A 22,098-nucleotide genomic window follows, 5' to 3' on the forward strand; every position below is an offset into this window, starting at 1 on the left:
TTGGTTATATGTTGGCAGGTATCATTACCCTATTTATCCATCATGTTTGAGCTAATTAAGAAACATATATAACAGCCTTTAAATTTAGGCTTTTAGCTAAAAATAAATAGATATTAACTTGTCCTTTATCCTGACTCTAAAATAGGGAGAGTTCTGTCACTTTAAAAAAAACTTTATTATAACTAATAAACATCTAGTCACGGTCTAGTGCATAGTGTTAGAGGATGAAAGATAATGTGAATAGAGGCAAAGTTAAAGAAGACATGGAAACTAAACGAGGTTCAAGTTTACAGTGCAAGTTCAAGTGTAAGGTTTGACTGCATGGAGGAAATAAGAAGACTTAAAACTTAAGGGGTACGAGGAGAATAGAGTATTTACTTGAATTATATATTTTATAAGAAGTTATTAGTGGATACTGGAGTAGAGATAGCATCTTTGAGAAATATTATAGAACAGAGGTTATAAGTGCAGGGTTTTATAGTCAGACAAAACTTGTTTTGAATCCTGTCTTCTGAGCTTATTTGGTTTTATGATCTTAGACATGTTATTCATTTTTCTAGGGCTCAGTTTTAACATCTATAAAATGAGTTTAATGTATAACCTACTTCCTTGGGTTGTTGTTAAAATTAATGAGATAAAGCCTAAAAAGTGTTTAGAGTAATGCCCAGCACATGAAAAGTGCTATTGTTTTTATTTTGCAACCTGAAAGAATATTTTAAGAACCACAGCTCAGTTACTTGTTTTGCATTTACTATAATGATAATAACAACAGCTATTTAAAGTGAGTTATTATTGTCCCCAGCAACAGCTCTTTGAGATTAAAAAAAATATGTAGTCATGTTGACTGATCTCACTGTAATGTCATGACCACTGTCCTAAAAGAAAGTCTTACTGCTGCTTGGTGTTCATTTTTCCCCCTGGTCCATTTATTCTCTGCTCTCCTCTACCCTTGCTACCTGCAGTGTGGTCACTTTGGAGCACAGCATTAGCATCACCTAGGAGCTTGTTAGAAATTCACCATCACAGTTTACACACTGAGATCTTACAGAATCACAGCCTGCATTTTAATAAAATGTCCTGAGTGATTCCTGTGCACATTAAAGTTTGAAGAAGCCCTGGCCTTAAACCAGTCTTTCTAACTTTATCCTCCCTTCAAACCCTCCCCCATCCTTAACTCTCAGCTCCTTCAAAGCCATTTCATGGGTAATGACTTTGCTTCCTATTTCTCTGAAAAGATTGAAGCTATGAGAAGAGACTCTCAAACTCATGCAGCCACTTTTTCTTACCTTTCAGTCATCTTAACTGCTTCTAAAGATGAAATAGCCACGTTCCTGTTTAAAGCTTGCTCAGTATATCCTTTCTCTTCACCCTGCTGAAGGACATCACTCCAGGAAATCCGGACTCATTCACTTGTGTTCACTTTTCCTTCTCTGCTCTATCATTCCTCCCAGCTTTAAACATCCTGGCGTTTTCCCCTTCTCCCATCTTAAAAGAATGAAACAATTTTTTTTCTTGAATACCACTGCATTTCTTTGCCCTCAATGCAGTAAAACTTTTCAAAAGAATTGTCTATAGCTACTGTCTTCATTTCTTCTCCTCTTGTTTCTGTATTCACTCCACTCACTATTTTGCTTTCCCAACTGAATTAAAACTGCTGTTGTTTAAATCACTAGTGACTTAAACATTTTTATATTTAATTGGCAGTGCAGAGCCCTCATTTTATCTAACTTGATAGCAGTATTTAACAAAGTGGATCATTCTTTCTTCTCTTTGCTTCTTCTGTTGGTTTCTCTTTGATTTCTCTGAGTGTTTCACATTCTTATTGTTTGGTTCCTTTTCATTTCCCACTTGGAATATGTAAACCGTTTTTTTTTGACTGGCTTCTTTCACTTAGCTTGTTTTCAAGGCTCATCTACATGGCAGCATGTATAAGTATTTTGTTCCTTTTTGTAGCCAAATGACATTTCATACTTCATATCCATTCCTCTGTTATGTACATTGTTTCCATGTTTTGGCAGTTGTGAATAGAGCTGCCATGAACATGTGTGCATGTGCTGTACACACACACACGCACACACACACACACACACACACAGGTTTGAGTACCTTTTTTGATTCTTTTGGGAATATACCTAGGATATGAACTGCAGGGTCTTGTAAATCTGTGCTTAACTTTTCGAGGAAGGTCCATACTCTCACCACAGCAGCTGAACCATTTTGTGTATCTACTAGCAATGTACTGTTTTTCCTTATGCTTGCTGACATTTGTTCTTTTCTGTTTTTTTGTTTGTTTGTTTGTTTGTTTGTTTTTTAGGGGGGCGAGTATAGCCATCCTAGTGGTTATGAAGTAGAACTTCTTTGTGGTTTTGATTGGTATGTCCCTAATGATTAATGATGTTGAGCAGCTTTTCATGTGCCTGTTTGCCATTTGTATCTTTGTTCCTCTTTCTTCCCTCTGCTGATTACTTGAGGAGGCCCTTTGAACATCTGTGGTGTTCTTTCTCTTTGCAGCTCTCTTTGGTACTGTTTCCTGACAAATCAAGCCACTCCGATTTCCCCGTTCTCCCAGCTTTGTCTCCTCTACTTGGGAGTTCTGGGCTTTGCTTGCTTCCTCTCCCTGCACTATATCCTGGAAGTTCTCTCAGGGCAGTAAGCTGGGGCAATTGTAGGCACACATTTGGTTTTCATATGTCAGGAGCCACCCCTCTCTGTTGCCTGATTTCCAGTGTCTTGCATGCCTTTGTTTCATATATTCCCCCAATACTTTGGTTGTTTCACATGGGAAGGGTAAATCTGGTCCTATTACTCTATCTCGGCCTGATGAAAAACCCTTTTATCTTTAAAATGGAGAGAATGAGGCTTGGAGTGTGCCAAATTCAGATTAACTCTGCTGAGATTCCTATGAAGAATTCGTGTTATCTTTCGATGTGCCATCACCATCTTGGATGTTAAAGATTTGTGCTTTGGCACTGTATTGTCTGGACTTGGCCAACTCTGGGGGTGTGGGAGGGCAGATGTGTAATCAATTCGTTTACTTTGTCAGGGGTTGTGAATATTGGTGCTTGTTCACCTGGGAGTGAAGAACTTTCCAAATTCATTTGAATCTCTTCTGTGACTTCTGGCAAGACTGAAACATTCTCAATAATGAAAATCACATGTTTTAAAAGAAATGGACTGAACAATATTTACCCCATTTTAGTGATGTTGCATTTTCATTTACTTATAATGTAAATATCTCTTCTTTCTAGGAATATTAAGAAACTTTGTGAGATAGACTGTTATTTTTTTAATTAAGGAGCCATAAATATTAGGAAAGATTTAAAATTATTCACAACATTTGTTTAAAACACAATATGCATGTAAGAGCATGTCTGTGTTCTCAGTAAATACACACTGACATATTCAGAGGTAAATGGGCACCATGCATCCAGTGCACTCTCAAATGGATCAGTAGAAGATTCTGTACATGCACACACAGACACACCCACACACAGATGTGTGTCTCTGTGTGTAAAGCAACTGTCCAAATTTAGACAATGGGGGGATTTGGTAAAGGGTATTTTGGAGTTTCTTTTACCATTTTTGCAATGTTGAAGTTTGGAACTATATTAAACTAAAAAGTTACCAAATTTAAAACACGTTACCATAATCAGTTACTATCTGACTTCTAGGTGTGAAATGTGATTATTTCTTTTGTTTTGCTTCTTTAGCATTTCTTTTCTTTTTTTAAAAAGATTGATTGTTTGTTTGTTTGTTTGTTTATTTATTTATAAAGGGGGAAGGGAGGCAGAAAGAAAGGGAGAGAGACATCAGTGTGTGGTTGCCTCTCTCATGCCCCCTGCTGGGGACCTGGCCCAAAATCCAGGCATGTGCCCTAGACTGGGACTCAAACCAGCGACCCTTTGGTTTGGAGGCTGGCCCCCAATCCACTGAGATACACCATCCAGGGCAGCATTTATTTTCTTCTTATCCAATAATAGCTATAAGCCATATGATTCAAGTGAGATTGATGTCATAGAGCATATCTAGGATTGCACATGTGACCCATGTGTGGACATCATATTTACTCTTTTTTTCCCCCCTGAAGAGTTCATTTATTTATTTTTAGAGAGAGGGAGAGGAAGAGAAACATCAATGTGTGGTTGCCTCTTGCTCGCCACCTACTGGTGACTTGGCCCACAACCCAGGCATGTGCCCTGACTAGGAATAGACCGGTGACCTTCTGCTTGGCTCAATCCCTGAACTACAGAAACCAGGGCAGTTTGTTCCTTTTTTGAAGTGATTGGTTTAGGGATGATCATATGAACCAAGCCAGCCCAAGGAGATTTATTTGTAAGATGTCTGTTCAAATTATTAGGAGAAAGATATAATCATTTTCTTCCAAGTGAGTAGGTTATAATCTTGAACTGTATTGTGACCACTTGATACTCTTTATAAATTTACCTGAGAACAATCAAGCCAACTTAGAGGAAATAGAACAAACAGGAATAAAAATTCACAGTAAGAAAACTATGGTTTTATACATAAAATCACATGTTTTTAAAAGCTTGGTTTGAGAAGCATTTGGTGCTTTGGACCATTCCCTTACAAATACAGAAGAAAAGAGATATGATATATCTTCAGTTTATGGTATCCTGATTCTATCCTTCTGAACTTTAAAAAATTTCCTTTTTAAATTTCTCTTTCTTTTGCTCTTCTGTCCATAATTATCTCATTCACTGATGAGTATAGGCCATAGGTTGTTATTATTTTTGGCCACAGTCCGTCCGTCCCTCCCTCCCTCCCTCCCTTCCTTCCTTCCTTCCCTCCTATATGCATTACTTTCATTATTTGTTATATTGTATCAGTGTTAAATTTATCTGTTTTTGTTTTACTTTATGGGTTTAATTTGATTAGTATAACTCCTTCCTTCCCTATAGTTCAGTGGTAATTCTAGCCCCAGGAGTCTCACAAAAAGTATTCGCCAATATATTTTGACCACAAAAAATGCCTTTACCTTGATGTCCCATAAATATCCCAAATTCCCCATTTCCCAAATTGCTATCTTCTTCTTTCTCTTCAATTCCATTCTTTATTTTAGTCCGTTTCATTAATAATTGTTTCATTGTATCCTCTCAGTGGCTCAAGACACTGAACCACTTGTATCTCTTTCATACCTATTTAGTCAGAAAATGTTACTTTATATCTTACATCAATTTAATTGTAAAATGTTATTCTAACTTTCAAAGTTTATACCTTTGTGATTTATATCATGAATGACCAATTAATCGTAAAGCTAGTGGTACCAAATAGCATTGTTTACCTATTGTGCTTCCAACTCCTCAGTTCATGCACATCAATCATTTTGATATTTCTGAGATCAAATTTGAGATTTATTTTTTCCAGGTTGGAAGTCACAAAATAAAATATTAACTCTTTAGAATGGGCATTCATGATCTACTTATATGCTCTACATATCCTCAGCTCAAGCATTTTAGAACTGCTTTGTGTTCTTAAATGGACCATACTCTGTCTTATACGTGTATTTGCACAGCGCTTTCTGTTTCTGGAATGACCCTTCCTTCCTCTTGTCTCGGTGGCAAAATCTGCTCCTTGACAATACCAGTCAGAAATCAGTTGTACAATGTAGCTTTCCCTCTTAGGTATTTTGAGACACGTATTCCTACTTTTTCTATAGTCTATTACTTTTTCCCATTTGTATGATTCTTAGTTTATTATTCATTCTTTTTCCTACCCCATCTCCACAAGACTCCTGAACATCTGGAGTATACTATTAGGTCTATAAATGATAGCTAAAGAATTGAAGAAAGGGAAGGAGAGTAGGTTATGTTGACTAAATTCTATGCATGAATAAAATGAAATAGATTTAAATAGAAAATTTGAGGTCAATTTAAGATGTCTGGTTTCAGTGATATGTGTATCCTTTGGGCAGGGAAGCATAGAACATCTTGATTGGTAATTCCACTAAACTATATGTGATTTCGGGAGTGGGGGCAGTGATAATTCCCTGAAGGAACTGGAGTTGCTTTTACTGGAAAGAAGGGTGTCTTGGGTTCCTCAGCAAGCAGAGCCTAAGAGAAAGGCTTACGTGCTACTGTCATTAAGGATCATGGCAATGGAGTAAGTCCTAGGATTAAGGTTATGAGTCAGAAAAGGAGGGAGAGCTACGTAGGATGTGTCATCTAGTTGGCCACCATTTCTCTCCAGGAGAGTTCTTTCTGGGATGAATTTTGCCCACCAGCTCCCTTATTCCATTGGTCAAGGTTCCACTCCTCAGGGCCCTGACTGGGTTGCAGTTCCAGCTTGTGCATGTATTTGGGGGCACTGAGTGAGGTACTGTGCTGTCCCACACCTTGGCGTCAGCCGTGGGGCTCCAGGACAGAAAAGGGAGACATGCTGGATGGGCTCAAGTCTAGGCTTTGTCAGTTTGCTGTGTATGGAGTTGGTAGGAGCTGGTTACCAACGCAGTTGTTGGAATAAGAGATAATTTAGGTTCAGACAGAGGTGTCTGAGGCAGAGGAAAGGAATAGCTACCCACCAAAAATGACACAGGAAAAGGCTTATCATAAGGTTAGAGAAAATGTGTATAGAATGTGAACGCCAAGTATGTTTTTAGAAAGTATACTTGTTCCTGGAGGCCAGCTTTATGTGGCTACAGTATAGACAGATGTGTTGAAATAACTGGGGTTTAAGACCTTACACATTAGGTGTTTCATCTATAGCAAAATGTCAGTATTAATTAAAAATACTTTCTTCGTATTTTTTGTCGACTATGCTATACAAATATCACCATTTATCCTGTATCACATAAACAGATAAATGGCTTAACACAAACAGTGTATGTAAAGTAGTCGTATCACAATGGAATATTGGAAACCAGGCCAGGAAACAACTATTTGTTATCAGTAATGAAAATGTGTCTTATAATAAATAGTATTTGGAGTATTGTTTGATGTAGAGCATATTTTCAAATCACTGCTTCTGTATGAGTTGAAGCTGTACTTTATAGTCAGTGCTTGAAAGATCAAAGAAATGTAATAATTTATTCATATATTTATTCATTACATTTAGTAGTGTCTCTGTGCCAAACACCGCTTGACATTGGATATATGTGAACAGTAGAGATGCTTCTAGTAAATTAAACTAGAGTAAATAAAAAGTTATGTAACCATGCATGTTAAATAATAAGAGATGAAGCTAGTGTGATAAGAAATAGAATAAAAAAAACCAACACCCTAGTTTGATAGGGTAGTCAGCCAGGCCTCTGTGTGGGATAACAGAAAGGTGACTGAAGGGACAGTGAAGAATTTTGTGTTGTTCGAGGGGCTAGAGCGCTGTCCCCAGGGGAGAGTGCCAGGGTGCGAGTGCAGAGAGGGGTGCAAGCGGGCTAGGAGCGAGCTCTGTGGGCTACAGGAAGTTCAGATGTAATGCGAAGGGAGTTGGTTAGGTAGTGTGTAAGCATGGAATAACAGTCTGTTTTTTCACCTAAACACATGAAATCTTTTGGTATTTACATATGTTGTTTTAAGTTTTTATTATAAAAGTAATTATATTTTCAGTTAGCTTAATTTGGAAAGTTAGAAAGTCTATACAGCACATAAAAGATTAACCCATCACCCAGAACAAACCACTACTTTTTTAATGTATATGCTTTTTGTTTTTCCCATTTATGTTATCTTTTATTAAATTGTATTTAAAATTTTTGTTTATATCATAAGAATTTTCCCATTATCATAGTCTTCATAACCACCATTTTAAAGATTTTTATATTACTTGAGGTTAAAATATTTTGTTACTTGTATATATCACAGTTTGCTTAAGTATTTCTCATTTTTTGGAGATCTGTATTACTTCAAATATTTTCTATTAAAATTAACAATATGTTAAATTGTTAATATAAATAATACCTTTATATCCTTAGCATAGATTTCAGGAAATGGAATTAACCAGTTAAAAGTTACAACTTTTTATTACCAAAATCATATGTGAAACTGTTATGTTAATTTGAATCGCTACCAGCAATATGTTACCACGGGGTCAACAAACTCTTAAGGGGCCAGATAGTACTTACTTTAGGCTTGTGGGTGATACAGTCTCTCTAACAGCTACTCAGCTCTGCTGTTTTAGTGCAAAAGCAGCCAAAGACAATATGTAAAGAATGGCATAGCTGTGTTCAAAAATATTTACTAAAAATTTTTACAAAATTATCTCATAGCCTGTGGACTCAATGAAGTCTGTGTTTTACTATCAGTTATACCATGTCCTTGCTAGTGTTTGGATTTAAACTTTTAAAAAAATTTTATTATTTTTAATATTTTGGTATTTTTTTCTATTACCATATAACTCCTTATTCCCCTCTCCCCACTGCTGTTGTCACACTGTTGTCCATGTCCAGGAGTCCTTTTTCCTTTCCACTCGATTCCTCTACCACCTTCTCTCCCCAGCTATTGTTATTCCAGTAGCTGTCAACCTGCTATTTTCTGTGAGTCTGTCTCTATTTTGCTTGTTCAGTTTGTTCATTAGATTCCACATATGAGTGAAATCATGTGGTATTTGTCTTTCTCTGGCTGGCTTATTTCACTTAGCATAATGTTCTCTAGGTTCACCCATGATGTTAGAAAGGGTAATTTTTCTTTATTTTTTATGGCCAAGTATTATTACATTGTATAAATGTCCCAGAGTTGTTTTATTCACTCGTCTGTTGATGGGCACCTGGGCCACTTGCATATCTTAGCGATTGTAAATAACGCTGCAATAAATTTAAACTTTTAAATTGTATGTGTAGGGGTTTCAGAATTAAATAATTTGACAAACTTTAAAATATTTTTAAATCACATGGTACTCAAAGCTCCATTATTCTTAAAGTAATAAGGTAGTATAAAATTAATGTGACTAGTCTTAATAGACATGGCAATGATTCATTAATTTTTCTTTTGTTTTATATACTTCTTCCATATTATGTTCCAGAAGACTCTAATCCAGTTTGAATTACAGGAATGGTAATAGCTTCATCTTTTAATGGCTGCAACCATGAATTTGATTTAACACTGGAATGCTGTTCAGAAGTCAGAACACTGAATTTTAGAGCTTCTACTTTTCAACTAATCTTCACATACACATAAGCTTTGTAACCTTTAAGGCTTACTCTTGCCTGCTCTTCAAATTTACATGTATCTTATAGTGTTCTATACCTGTGTTACAGAGCAAAGATGTAAAAACTGGAACCATGGTCGGGTGGAATAAAGCATTCACATGTTTCAGAGTCCTGTTGTTCTCTATGGTGTTCTATGTGGTGTAAATACAATAAGATTCTAGGTAACCATCCAGTGCTCTAGTAAGTATTTTTGGAAAGTAAATAGGTAGGCTAAATTAAACATACAGATTTATTTTTGGCCTTAGCCATGAGTCCCCCCCAAAAAGGCAATCCAAATTAGGGGAAGAAAATCATTTTAGTTTCAGGTTACTTAGTGAAAAACATACATATTGGGAATTTTGTTTGGTTGGTTTGATACTTGCATGAGAGGAATTTTTAAAATATTTTTGTTTATGTCTCAAAACGCTGATCCAAGGGTAGTTACATTAAAATAGCTGCCTTAATTTCTGAAACATTGGAAGAAATTACTTGGCTGAGGAAGGATGACTTATGGAAGGCTGTATCCTGACTTGGGAATGCTAGAAATCTGTCTGATTTATGCCACGAGGTCCTAGATGAAATGAGAATTAATGATGTTAACTATCAGAAAATACATGCTTGTCTGGTCTTGATCAAAAAAGCATTGCTTTTAATTTCCAAGTTAAGATTTATTATTATTAATAAAAATCTTAGTATTCAAGGATTTCATAATTAAATCAAAATGTATACTCTGTCTCCTAGTTAGTCTGTTGAATATTATCACAATTTTGAAAGACTCTTCTCCAACCTTTTATGGAACATGGAATTTTAAGACTGGAGACATCATTTACTATGGGTGACTCTGAACATTTTTCTTGTAATTCATTTTAATAATCATTATAATAACAAAAACAATTCAGGGTGGAAATGGGGTGGTGGGAAGGGATGGGAGGAAAAGGCAGAAAACTGTACTTGAAAAACAAAAAATATTAAAAAAATTTTCCTGCCCTTAAGAAAAATAAAAAATAAAACTGCCAAAAAAAATATTTATGAAGCTTCCTATTAGAATCTGTAAAAATAAATACATGCATATAGTCTTTCACTCTGTGTACTTAAAATTTAAGCCAGATGTAAATAACCTCATATAGTCAGCAGAATTAAAAAGCTAAATCAGTACAATATAAATTATTTGGAATTTCATAACGGAGATTATCTATATCAATTGATTGTAAATTACTTAAACCAAACTAAACAGTATATTATTCCAAGATACTGTACGTCAATTTATATTTTATACATCATTAATTCAAGAGCTAATTCTGGCATATTGTTTACAATGTCTTGACAATGTTGATAGCATGAAGTTATTTAATACATGGTAATACAATTAGATACATATTGGATTTTTGGGCTTATTTATAAAAGAGATAAAGAAACATTTTACATTAAAACTATCATAATATTGGACAATAGTAAAGATTTTACTGAGATGAATGAGTCCTTTGGTAATAAATTTTACAATGATTGGTGTGTAATCTGTATTTTGATTATAATAAGTCCCCCTAATAAATTCAGTTTAAATTGAATAATTGGCTTTAAAATTTAGGTTTTAGTTATAGGATCCTAGATTTATTCATACTTCAGCATGGGATGGGAATTCTGAAAAATGAAAATCCTGAACAAAGGACAGTGACAAATTGAAGGTAAATAAAAGAGAGACTTTTATGAGATCTAGTAATTTTCTAAATGGTTTTATTTTTGGTGAACCAAGATTTTGCTTTTGTTTCTTTCATTAACCAAAGTTTTCTTTGAAATTCAAAATTGATCATAAAAATGCTGATGTAGCTTCCAGGTTTTAGAATATAAGTACTGTAGTATATTATTATTATTATTAAAAATTTTATTTATTTATTTTTAGAGAGGGAAGGGAGGGAGATAGAGATAGAGAGAGAGAGAGAAACATCAATGTGCGGTTGCTGGGGGTTATGGCCTGCAACCCAGGCATGTACCCTGGCTGGGAATCGAACCTGTGACACTTTGGTTCGCAGCCCGTGCTCAATCCACTGAGCTGTGCTGGCCAGGGCTGGTATATCATTTTTAAATCATGAAATGGTGTGTTTGACCTGCCTTGGTTTGTGTACAGCAGGGCTTATGCACTTGCAACTCATCTTTTCCCTGGTGTGTCAGTTGTGTGTTCACCTACATGCACTCAGACACACCACAGTCTTTCATGATGCATATTACATATAAGCGTGTCTTATGTTTAAATACATGTACATTTGTATGTAACACCTGAAATTTTTGTGAAGTTGTCTTGTCAGCATTTTTTACTTTAAACGTACTATTCTGCACTTATTTTTGTGTCATTCTGTACATCTGTGCTTCATTATTTAAAAGATGAGTGATTTCCATTAAGTAAATCATCATAATTCAACTCTAGATATTGATGTTATTTACATATTTTTGTTGCTGTAAAACTGCAGGTGAACATCTTTGTGTATATAGCTTTAAGAAGGCATCTGTAAGTATTATTGCAGGAGTCTAAGAACTAAAATAGCTGGAGCAGTGAGTATGTACATTTAAAATTTTCATAAGTAATTCCAAAATGGCCTTCATAAACACTGTATCAATTTCCATTTCTTTCAGCAAAGCATGAGTGTGCTTTATCCTTGATAGTTTTATCAGTAATAGAATTTCATTTATTTAAACTTTTGTTAATCTGTCATTGAAAAATTATCTTACTGTTTAACCTTGAATTTCTTTGGCTGTTAGTGAAGGCCAGTTCTGTTTCTTTGTGATTTGTTTATTTATATTCTTTGCTCATTTTTCTGTTTGGTTGTATATCTTTATTTTAGTAATTTTTAGGAGGACTTCCAGTGTCATGAGTATTATCTTGTTATGTATTTTCTAATATTTTCTCCTTGTTTGACTTTTGCCTTTAATTTTGTTTATGATATCTTTTATTATGTAGAAGTTCTAGTCTTTTTATTGTCAAAGCTGTTCATTATTACCTTTATGGCTTTAACACTTTATGTCATGAAAATAAAGTTGGAGAACAAGATTTGAAACATGACAAAATATTAATTACTGACACTTACTACCATTAAATCTCATTTGTGCATTCTGTGCCAATTGAGAATTAAGATTCATGAGTCAGATAGAAGGAGACCAATTATTAAATTAAATTTGTACTGGGGAGAAAAAAGGAAAACAACAGTAGAAAAACATAAAAGAAGCACATACACAGTCATGATCAAATCCAATTTTTCTGCCTTCTCTGTGCCTGAACTGGACTGGAGATAAACGTATAACCATTGAAGAGTTGACTCCCTTTCCATTCGTGACCAAGGAACACAGATGGGCGCTTAACGTTGTAAAGCAGTGGAATGTGTTACTGTTACACACATTTTGTAGTTTCCTCAAGTGCTCATACCCTCCCTCCTCTGCCATGCTGGTCTCAACTGACAAATTTGAATTGAGTCAGTGCTAAAATGAGGTCTGTAATGCTTAGTATTGCAGTTGGCCAGAGAATGGGAAGGTAGGTCAATGGTGGTAGGAAGTCTTAATGGCTAATTTGAATCAAAGGATGTGCAGAGACTTTGCATAGATGGAAAGAAAAAAGGACATGTGTACATAAATAGATATTTATTAAGTTTTCTTATTTGGTCTAAATTGGGCTTGACAGGAATATTCACAAATCAGAGGACAGTGAAGAAATCTATGATAAGCTGAAAAATAAATGCCTTTGTTGCACAGTTTTACTTCCAGTTTCCACCATTCTGTTCCTTGTGCTCAACGGGCATATATTTTACTTCCATGTACAATATTAACCCCGCATTGCATTATGATTGTTACTTTAAAGAGTCAAGAGTGTTTTTAAAGAGACCTAAAGATGTCACTGTATATAATTGTTTGTATGTATAATTGTTAAAGTGGTTCTCTTTAGTTACCCACATATTTACTCTTTCTGGTATCCTCATTCCTTTTCTAGAGTTGAATTTCTTTTAAGGTGTTAGTTTTCTTTCAGCCTAAAGCACTTTGCTGGTAATTTCTAGTAGCACAAGTCTTTGGAGGCAAATTGTTTTTGTTGTGTATTCTTATTTTTTCTTAATTATTAAAGGATATTTTCAATGGATATAGAAATTTAGGTTGTCTTTTACGTCTTTCAGCATTTACAACTTCCATTACCTTCTGGCCCTTATTTCTCATGAGAAGTTTTCCTGTTCATGGGGGAACCTTAGGAACATTGTATCTTTTCCCCCCTCCTCTGGGTGATTTCAAAATGATTTTCTCTTTGTTTTTCTGCAGTTTGCTCATGATGTATCTAGATCTGGCTTTTCTTTTATTTATTCTTGGGGTTTGCTAAGCTTTTTCAAATTGTCAGTTGATACCATTCACCAGTTTTGAAAATAATTTTTGAAAGAATTCTTCACCTCTTATACTGTATATTTTAAATTCTAATATTTCCATTTGGCTCTTTTTAATTGTTTTTGCTATTAACTTTCTGCCGCAGTTACCCTTCAGTTCACGAATGTTTTCACTGTGTTCTTTAAGGTATTTTAATCGTTTTAGATCCCTGTTGGTAATTCTGGTATCTGCGTGCCCCCTACTTTGGGGACTGGTACTGTTGACTGTTTTCACTTTAGATACCGAGTCATTTCTGCATGTTGTACTGTGTGTTTCATAATTTTTAAAAATCAATGTCAAACATTGGTTAGAAAAAGAATAATAGAACCTAGTTAAATAACGTTTATGTCCACAAAAAAAGCCAGCTTCTTTTTGTCCTGTTACCGATGTAGTTGAGTTGGGTCTGGTTTTTGTTTTCTATACTGTAGTTGAAATGGGTCTGGTTCTTGCTTCACGTAAGTGGACTGTGTTTACTGCAGGCTTCAATTTTTTTGAGAGCAGAGTCAGAATCTTTCTTTTACTATGGTTTGTGATTTTCTCTCAGTTCTCCTGACCTGACCTCAGACTTCAGCATGCCTTATTCCCCTGTTCTTCCTTAGGGATCTCCCTATAAGTGCCTCTTCTTTTCTCCTAGTCAGAGATTCCCCTTCTTAATGCTCAGCGAAAAGTTCAGGGTGCCTGTTGGATTTCTTTTAATCCTTGGCGCTCGGACTTCATTAGGTTCTGCAGACCCGCATCTTGGTGGGTCTTTCTCATCTCTAGTCCTCCTGTCAGTCTCAAGAGCGTTTGCTGGAAGCTTGTTGAAATGTGATGGCAGGTGGGTGGATTCCCCTTGTGTCTAGGGTTCTCAGCGATTCTAAACTGTCATGACAGCCCCCAACATTTAAAAATTTGTTAAAAGTTCAGTTGTTTTCTCTTATCAGCTTTCTTCTCCTCCTGCTGTGCCAAGAATGAAAGCTGCTATTTATTCCTTTTGTAAGGGGCCTTTCACTTTTATGATTTTTCTTCATTAAGTTTCTCTGTGCACTCTGCTGCCTGATGGATGTTGAAAAGCTTTGGTAGGTTGCATGGGTTATTCTTATTATCAGGGTGGGATGCAGTTCTCTGTGATTCTCTGTATCCCAAGGGAAGGAGAATCGTTTGTTAACTAATGTGAGCCAGCACAGACACACACCTAAAAGTATTATGATTCATTTATACTAAATTTGACAGTTACCTTGGAGAAAGTTTCCAGCGGTTGGCAGCTCATGCCTGCTGTCATTTCTTAAACTTGACTACCCACCCTTGTTTTTACAATATTGATTCTTCCTTTTTGTTTACTTAACTGTTTAGCCAGAATTCTTGAGAATTGTTAAAATTAAGAGTAGCAAATAATTTCTTAAGGGCTGTACAAATCTAAAAAGTTCTTATTTTGCTATAGCTGCAAAATAGAAAAATAGTTTTAAACTTAGATAAAGATGAACATATCTGTGTTTTCTGTTTCATTCATTGGCTGAAGATAATATCCCAGGTACTTTTTATGGTTTATAACTTGATATTTTACAAGATAACATCATTGTTGATAAGGTTTCTGTAGCTGGGAAGAAGAATGTATGTGTGATCTTCATGCTCCGCAACTTTTGTTTCTGTCCCTTGTTTCAGTTCTCAGTTTTCAGCTCTCGGATGTAACTGAAAATGACTGTGATCCCTTGATTTAACTAATCGGTGAGGCCTGAGTGGAATGTGGATAAGTGAACCATTTTGGCAGTGAGTGGAGAGGCAAAGCACACTTTTCTCATTAGTTGTCTCCCAGGCTAAAATTAAACAGAATAATATATTGCCAAATTTTAGTGATTTATGGGGGGATCTGTTCTGAGTCAACTCAGTATCAGACTAATTATCTGCACACTTATATGTCAGAGCTTTTGTGTTATTTTTAAAGGCCGTGTCTTGCGAATTGAGTTTAAGAAGATACCTACCCCATTAGATTTCAAATAACATTATCTCTAACTTATAATTTCAACTAAATTGATGTTAAATTAATAGATTATTTCTATTTATCACCTATTTAACGCTCATAAAGTCCAAGCCTGGCTATGAGTCATTTAGTCCATTTTTTTTTGTTTAATATAATTATATTACTTATATGAACATTTACTAAAGTACTTTTCTGTTAATTATAATAAAATGAGACTTATGAGGTTAATATTCCTTGTGAAAATATTCTCACATTTGTTTTCTTTTTTTCTAAAATCACAAATAAAAAAGGTGTACTAATAACTTATTGAGGAAAGTTTTAAAAAGTTTACTCAACACAATTTAGTTTTTGACATGTCTGAAAAGACTTTGAAAATAAGTAACCTAATATGGGGAATATCTGTAATTTCTTAATTTACTTTTTTATTTTTAATGGAACTTCATTTTTATTTATTTTTGTTTTTTACATTATTTTTAATTGCATTTTTTCCATTACAACTTATCCCCCCTCTAACCTCATTGACTTTCAACCACCCTCCTCCCCTGCCCCCTGCAATCACCACACTGCTGTCTCCGTCCTTGAGTTCTTAATTTACTTTTGTCTTTAGCAGTTTGTGTACTTTCACGTATATTTGTATATATATAACATACATATATATTGCTTTGTTTATATAGGGTTTTTGTATATTTTTCATCATAAATAAAGTTTATATGTGGCTTAAAGTTGACATGGATAATATTAGAGAAAATATATCCAGATATATTTATTTTAAACAATCAATTTGTTTATTTCAAACAAATCCATTAATTTTTCCATTATCATCTTTTAATTGTAACACTAATAGATTCACAAGAATATATATGTAGCGTGTATGTAAGTTTTGAAGTAAAATCATATATGAATATCATTGACTGTTTGCTAAGAAGTTGATTATTAGTTTGCTTTTTTAATTCCCTACAAGACCTGTTTAAAAAATTTTTTGTGGGATTTCCTGATATTTTTCTCTTCAGTGTTTTGTAGCTTTTATGTTTGTCTAATATAGGTTTATTTGTAATTATCCAGTTTGGATTCATTGGGCTTCTTGGGTTTCAACAGTTTTATAACGTTCTCAGTTATCTTTTTAACTATATTGCCTTTTACCCATTTCATAGTATCTCCCTCTGAATTCTGTTTAGACTTATGTTTGGTCTTCTTACCGAGTCTTCATATCTCTTAACCTCATTTTACTGATTTTCTTTTATTTTTATTCTATCTCCTATGCATTTTAAATTATCTCATGTGTTTCTTGCTTTTCACTAATTTTTTCTTTAGTTATATTTAATCTGCTCTTTAACCTGTCCAGTGAGTTTTTTACTTCAAGAATTAAATTAGTCATTTCTGTAATTTCCATTTTTCATTAAAATATGTTGTTTGATACTTTCTCATTGTTTGATCCTCTTCATGATCCCATACTTTTGTATTTTGAACATTTTATACATAGCTGTTTTATGCTCTGTGTTCAGATATTTTGATATTTTCAGTGTTTAAAGTCTAAATTTGTCGTTGAACTTTTTTGCTTCTTTCTTACACTGGCTTGCCTTTTGCAGTGCTTGCTGATTTTTTGTTATGGGAACTGTTCACAGATATTAATTTGTAGCTGTTATGTAACAGTGAATGAGAGAGTTTTTAAAAGAAAATTTTGTTTTGCTTTTTGGTAATGGCTAGAGGGATGTTCCTCAGCAAGAAAATCTAAGGCTCATCTTATCTTTATTTCATTTCTTCCCCGTCCTTTCTCATGCACCTGTTTTGTAATGTTCTTTTTTCAAAAGGCAACTAGTTTCAACTCTTTCAGTAATTATTTTGGTGTTTACTTACATATTTTAAGTAACTAACAGGGCTTTTGTTGTTCTTTCTTCATTGTTCATTTTAAAGCATTATTTATTTGATGTCCTTCTGTGGGAAACAATAACTGGTCAACTTCCACGCTCTTCAGCGCCCATCATGCATTCTTCTCATATACCCATGCTTCCGTTGTTGCTACACCATGTTTCTTTAACCAAGTAATTCATTTCTTTGAATTTACATAGTGCTATCTACACGTACCATTCATGTCAGTCATGTTGTATCCTATGACTAGTTATCCTTGTCTTTTAAACATTTGATTTTTATGTATTTACTAATTGTGTTGGTTGTTAAATTTCCCATATACCCGTCATCAATTCACTGTTGTCATCCTGGGGACTCTCATCACTTTCTTCCTGTGTTGGGTCCTTTGTCTTTTGGATCCCACTGCCTTCTTTCTTTTTGTAGTTCCTTCTTTTAGTGGACTATACTCTTTATTGTTAATCGTATATTATTTGTGGTGTCTTTCATATTTGTGCAATATTAATTATAAAATATTAAGTAGTCTTATGTGATAGGAAGCAATTCATAGTAATTTAAATCTAATTGTGGTTTCATTTCTCTGTATGCATTTTAGAGAAGTGTTTTAACCTTTAAGATTGATTATATATTCGTTTTTTTTTTAAACAGCCTTGCTCCTCCTGTGATACCGCTCTTTTTTTTTAAAGATTTTATTTATTTATTTATTAGAAAGGGGAAGGGAGGGAGAAAAAGAGAGAGAGTAACATCAATGTGTGGTTGCTTCTCATGTGGCCCCCACTGGGGACCTGGCCTGCAACCCAGGAATGTGCCATGACTGGGAATCGAACCTGCGATGCTTTGGTTCACAGCTCGCGCTCAATCCATTGAACTATGCCAGCCAGGGCTTGATTATATATTCTTGAATTTAAATAACTTTCTTAAACTCTCCACTTAAATGCCAACTAATTTTTTTAAATTAAAAGCTTTTAATAGTTTTTCATCTTTGTTTTTAATCTTTGAAAGTTTTTTTTTTAAATTTTATCTCTATTGTATTTTTTTTACATTACCTTTTAGTCCCTTTATATACTCTCCTTCCCCCAACAGTCGTCACACTGTTGTCCATGTCCATGAGTCCTTTTGTCTATTTTGCTCAACCCCTCCAACCCCTAATTGCCCCCACCCCACAACACTAGCTGTCATCCTGCTCTCCCTCTGTGAGTCTGTCCCCATTTTCCTTGTTAGTTCAGTTTGTTCATTAGACTCCACATATGTGTAATATCAGAGGCAAATTCTATTTCTGACCTAATAACATTTTTGGGAGAAAATGAGTTGTTACAAAACAAAAACACTATTCAAATTAACTCTTGCTGCATACCATAATGCTATATTTTTGTTAGTTTGTGGGGATGATAGTCTCTGATGTAGTCAAAATGCTAGAATTGTTTGAAAACTGGATATAATTTTGGGAAAGTCCTATTTTATTTCCCTTGATATACAATATAGCATTTTTTGATGGTATGTTTTATTGATTATGCTATTACAGTTGTCCCATTTCTCCCCTTTATTCCCCTCTGCCCTGCACAGCCCCTTCCATCCACATTCCCCACTCCCCCCATGTCCCCGCTTTATTAGTTCATGTCCATGGGTCATACATATAAGTTCTTTGGCTTCTATATTTCCTATACTATTTTTAACCTCCCCTTGTCCATTTTCTACTTACCATTTATGCTACTTATCTCTGTACCTTTTCCCCCCTCTCTCCTCCTCCCACTCCCCTGCTGATAACCCTCTATGTGATCTCCATTTCTGTGGTTCTGTTCCTGTTCTAGTTGTTTACTTAGTTTGTTTTTGTTTAGCTGTGGTTGTTAATAACTGTTGTGATTATTGTCATTTTACTGTTCATATTTTTTATCTTTTTTTTCTTAGATGAATTCCTTTAACATTTCATATAATAAGGGCTTGGTGATGATGAACTCCTTTGACCTGACCTTATCTGAGAAGCACTTTATCTGCCCTTCCATTCTAAGTGAAAGCTTTGCTGGATAGAGTGATTGTGGATATAGGTTCTTGCCTTTCATGACTTGGAATACTTCTTACCAGCCCCTTCTTGCCTGCAAGGTCTCTTTTGAGAAATCAGCTGATAGTCTGAGGGGAACTCCTTTGTGGGTAACTGTCTCCTTTTCTCTTGCTGCTTTTAGGATTCTTTCCTTATCTATAATCTTGGGTAATGTAATTATGATGTGCCTTGGTGTGTTTCTTCTTGGGTCCAACTTCTTTGGGACTCTCTGAGCTTCCTGGACTTCCTGGAAGTCTATTTCCTTTGCCTGATTGGGGAAGTTCTCCTTTATTATTTGTTCAAGTAAGTTTTCCACTTGTTGCTCTTCCTCTTCTCCTTCTGGTACCCCTATAATTAGGGTGTTAGAATGTTGAAACATGTCCTGGAGGTTCCTAAGCCTCTCCTCAATTTTTTGAATTCTTGTTTCTTCATTCTTTTCTGGCTGTATGTTCCTTTTTTCCTTCTGGCCCACACCGTTGATCTGAGTTCCAGTTTCCTTCCCATCACTATTGGTTCCCTGTGCATTTTCCTTCATTTCTCTTATTATAGCCTTCATTTTTTCATCTAATTTACAACCAAATTCAACCAATTCTGTGAGCATCCTGATCACCAGTGCTTTGAACTGTGTATCTGATAGGTTGGCTATCTCTTGGTTGCTTAGTTGTATTTGTTCTGGAGCTTTGATCTCTTCTTCCATTTGGGCCTTTTTTTTTTTTTTTTTGTCATGAAAGGTTAAGTGCCTAAGGCAGGTTCTGCTGAAAGGACTGATGTGCCCCAACTGACTTGGAAGATTCAGGTAAAAATGCTGGAGTAACTCGTCCCAGTGTAAAAACCATACGTGCAGTCACACAACTGCGGTGCCTTAGAAGAAAGTACATTCTCAGTGGAAGGGATGGATCACAGCTCTTTTCTTTCCAAGTTTTCCACCTGCTGCATTCCTTACAATATAGCATTTTTAAGCCTAATCCTATATACTACTGCTATTTGAGAAATAGACAAATTTAAAAATATATATAAATGTATATTATATATAAGAATATATAGGAAAAATATTACAGAAAAAATATATTACATGGTATTTTCCAGTTGACTTCAACCATGACTCCCCATTTGCAATCATCTTGTATGTCGCTTCTCCCATCATGCCTTCCTGATACGTATTTGAGTGAACCATTGCTCATTGGCACTTGCATTGATACTTGCACAGGGTGGAGGTGGGATTGCTTGTGTTGTCTGAGCACGTAGCCCAGGAGCCTGCACTGAATCTGGGTCCCTGGGTGAAGTGGCACTGTGAGGTGGGACAGGAGTATACTTGGCAAATTGTGCTTGTTTGACAATGCTGTGCAAAGCTTTGAAAAGAGGGGAAATTTCTATTTTGTTTGCTTCATGTCTTCTGATCCTAATTCCATCTCCATGTGCTTCACTTCTAGTAGGACTTGTTATTGATACTAACTTTATCAATATTTGTTTAAATATTAATTTAATTGTTTAAATAATCTGCAGTATTATAAAACAAATAGGCTTTTCCCAACTAACCTGAGAACCTATCTGGGTTGGGTTTTGTTTTGTTTTGTTTCTTTTTTTTGGTTTGTTTGTTTTTTAAGCCCTTAACTGTGGTAGGTACTTTTCTAGATGCTGGAGATACAGTTGAGAGCAATATTGACAGATACTTTTTCCTTCATATTGCATACATCCTTCTTGAGCTAGTATTTTTATAAAAAATAGATGTAGAAATGCAAAAACTTATTTATAAATATATATAATCTATATATAAATTAAAATGGGATATTGTTTTAGTTACATTCTGTATGAGTTACTTTTTACTAGAGGGGGCAGAAATATTTGTTAGTAGGTTTGAATTACAACTTCTTATACTTAAGCTTTGTGTTTTATGTCAGAATGTTAGCATGCATTTCATTTCAGCAGCTCCTTTTCTTTGCTTCTGAAGATTTAAAGCTGTAATTTACCATGATTTATTGAGTGGTTGTAATAATGCTTCTTTCATATCCTGAATTAGTTTTGTAAGATAAAGAAAAAAGAGAGATAATATTCCACTGTCATGGCTAATATAGAAATTGCTCTTTGCCTGAAAATATTAAGCTTATTCTTTTTAAAGACAAATACACTTTTAATGAGATATGATTCACATTCCATAAAAATTTTTAAAGTGTATAACTTAGATGTTTTTAACATACAGGGTGTAGCAAAAGTAGGTTTACAGTTTTGAGTACATGAAGCACAGAGTTTATTCTTCTACTGTTATTTATTAACCATTGCCTTATTTTCTATACCAATAATTGAAGACTTACTTTTGCCCACCCTATATTTGCAAGGCTTGCAACGATCACCATTTTCTAATTCCAGAACATTTTCATTGCTCCTAGAAGAACCATGTATCTATTAGCAGTTATTTCTCCTTCCTTCCCCCTGATTCCGGCATCTACTAATCTTTTTCTCCTCTATGGGTTTGCCTCTTCTGGCTATTTTATATAAGTGGGATCGCACAATATGTGTGACTGGCTTCTCTAACTGTTTTCAAGTTTTATTTATTTGTGGCTTGTACTGGTACTTCATTCCTTTTTATGGATAATTTTCCATTGTATGGCATGCCACCTTTTATTTATCCATTCAACAATTTATGGGCATTTGTGGTTTTCCCACTTTAATTATTCATAAAACTATATGTGTAATGCTGCTATGAAATTTTATGTGCAAGTTTTTGCA

The 22,098-nt window shown here is 34.8% G+C and overlaps 1 protein-coding gene across 9 annotated transcripts in view; it reads left to right on the plus strand.

Moving 5' to 3' along the window:
* Positions 1–22,098, plus strand: part of VPS13B (vacuolar protein sorting 13 homolog B) — a 702,408-nt gene that overhangs the window by 237,498 nt on the left and 442,812 nt on the right. The window lies entirely within an intron of this gene.

Source organism: Phyllostomus discolor, chromosome 7 (genome assembly GCF_004126475.2).
Source record: "Phyllostomus discolor isolate MPI-MPIP mPhyDis1 chromosome 7, mPhyDis1.pri.v3, whole genome shotgun sequence".
In the NCBI taxonomy this organism is placed as follows: Eukaryota; Metazoa; Chordata; class Mammalia; order Chiroptera; family Phyllostomidae; genus Phyllostomus; species Phyllostomus discolor.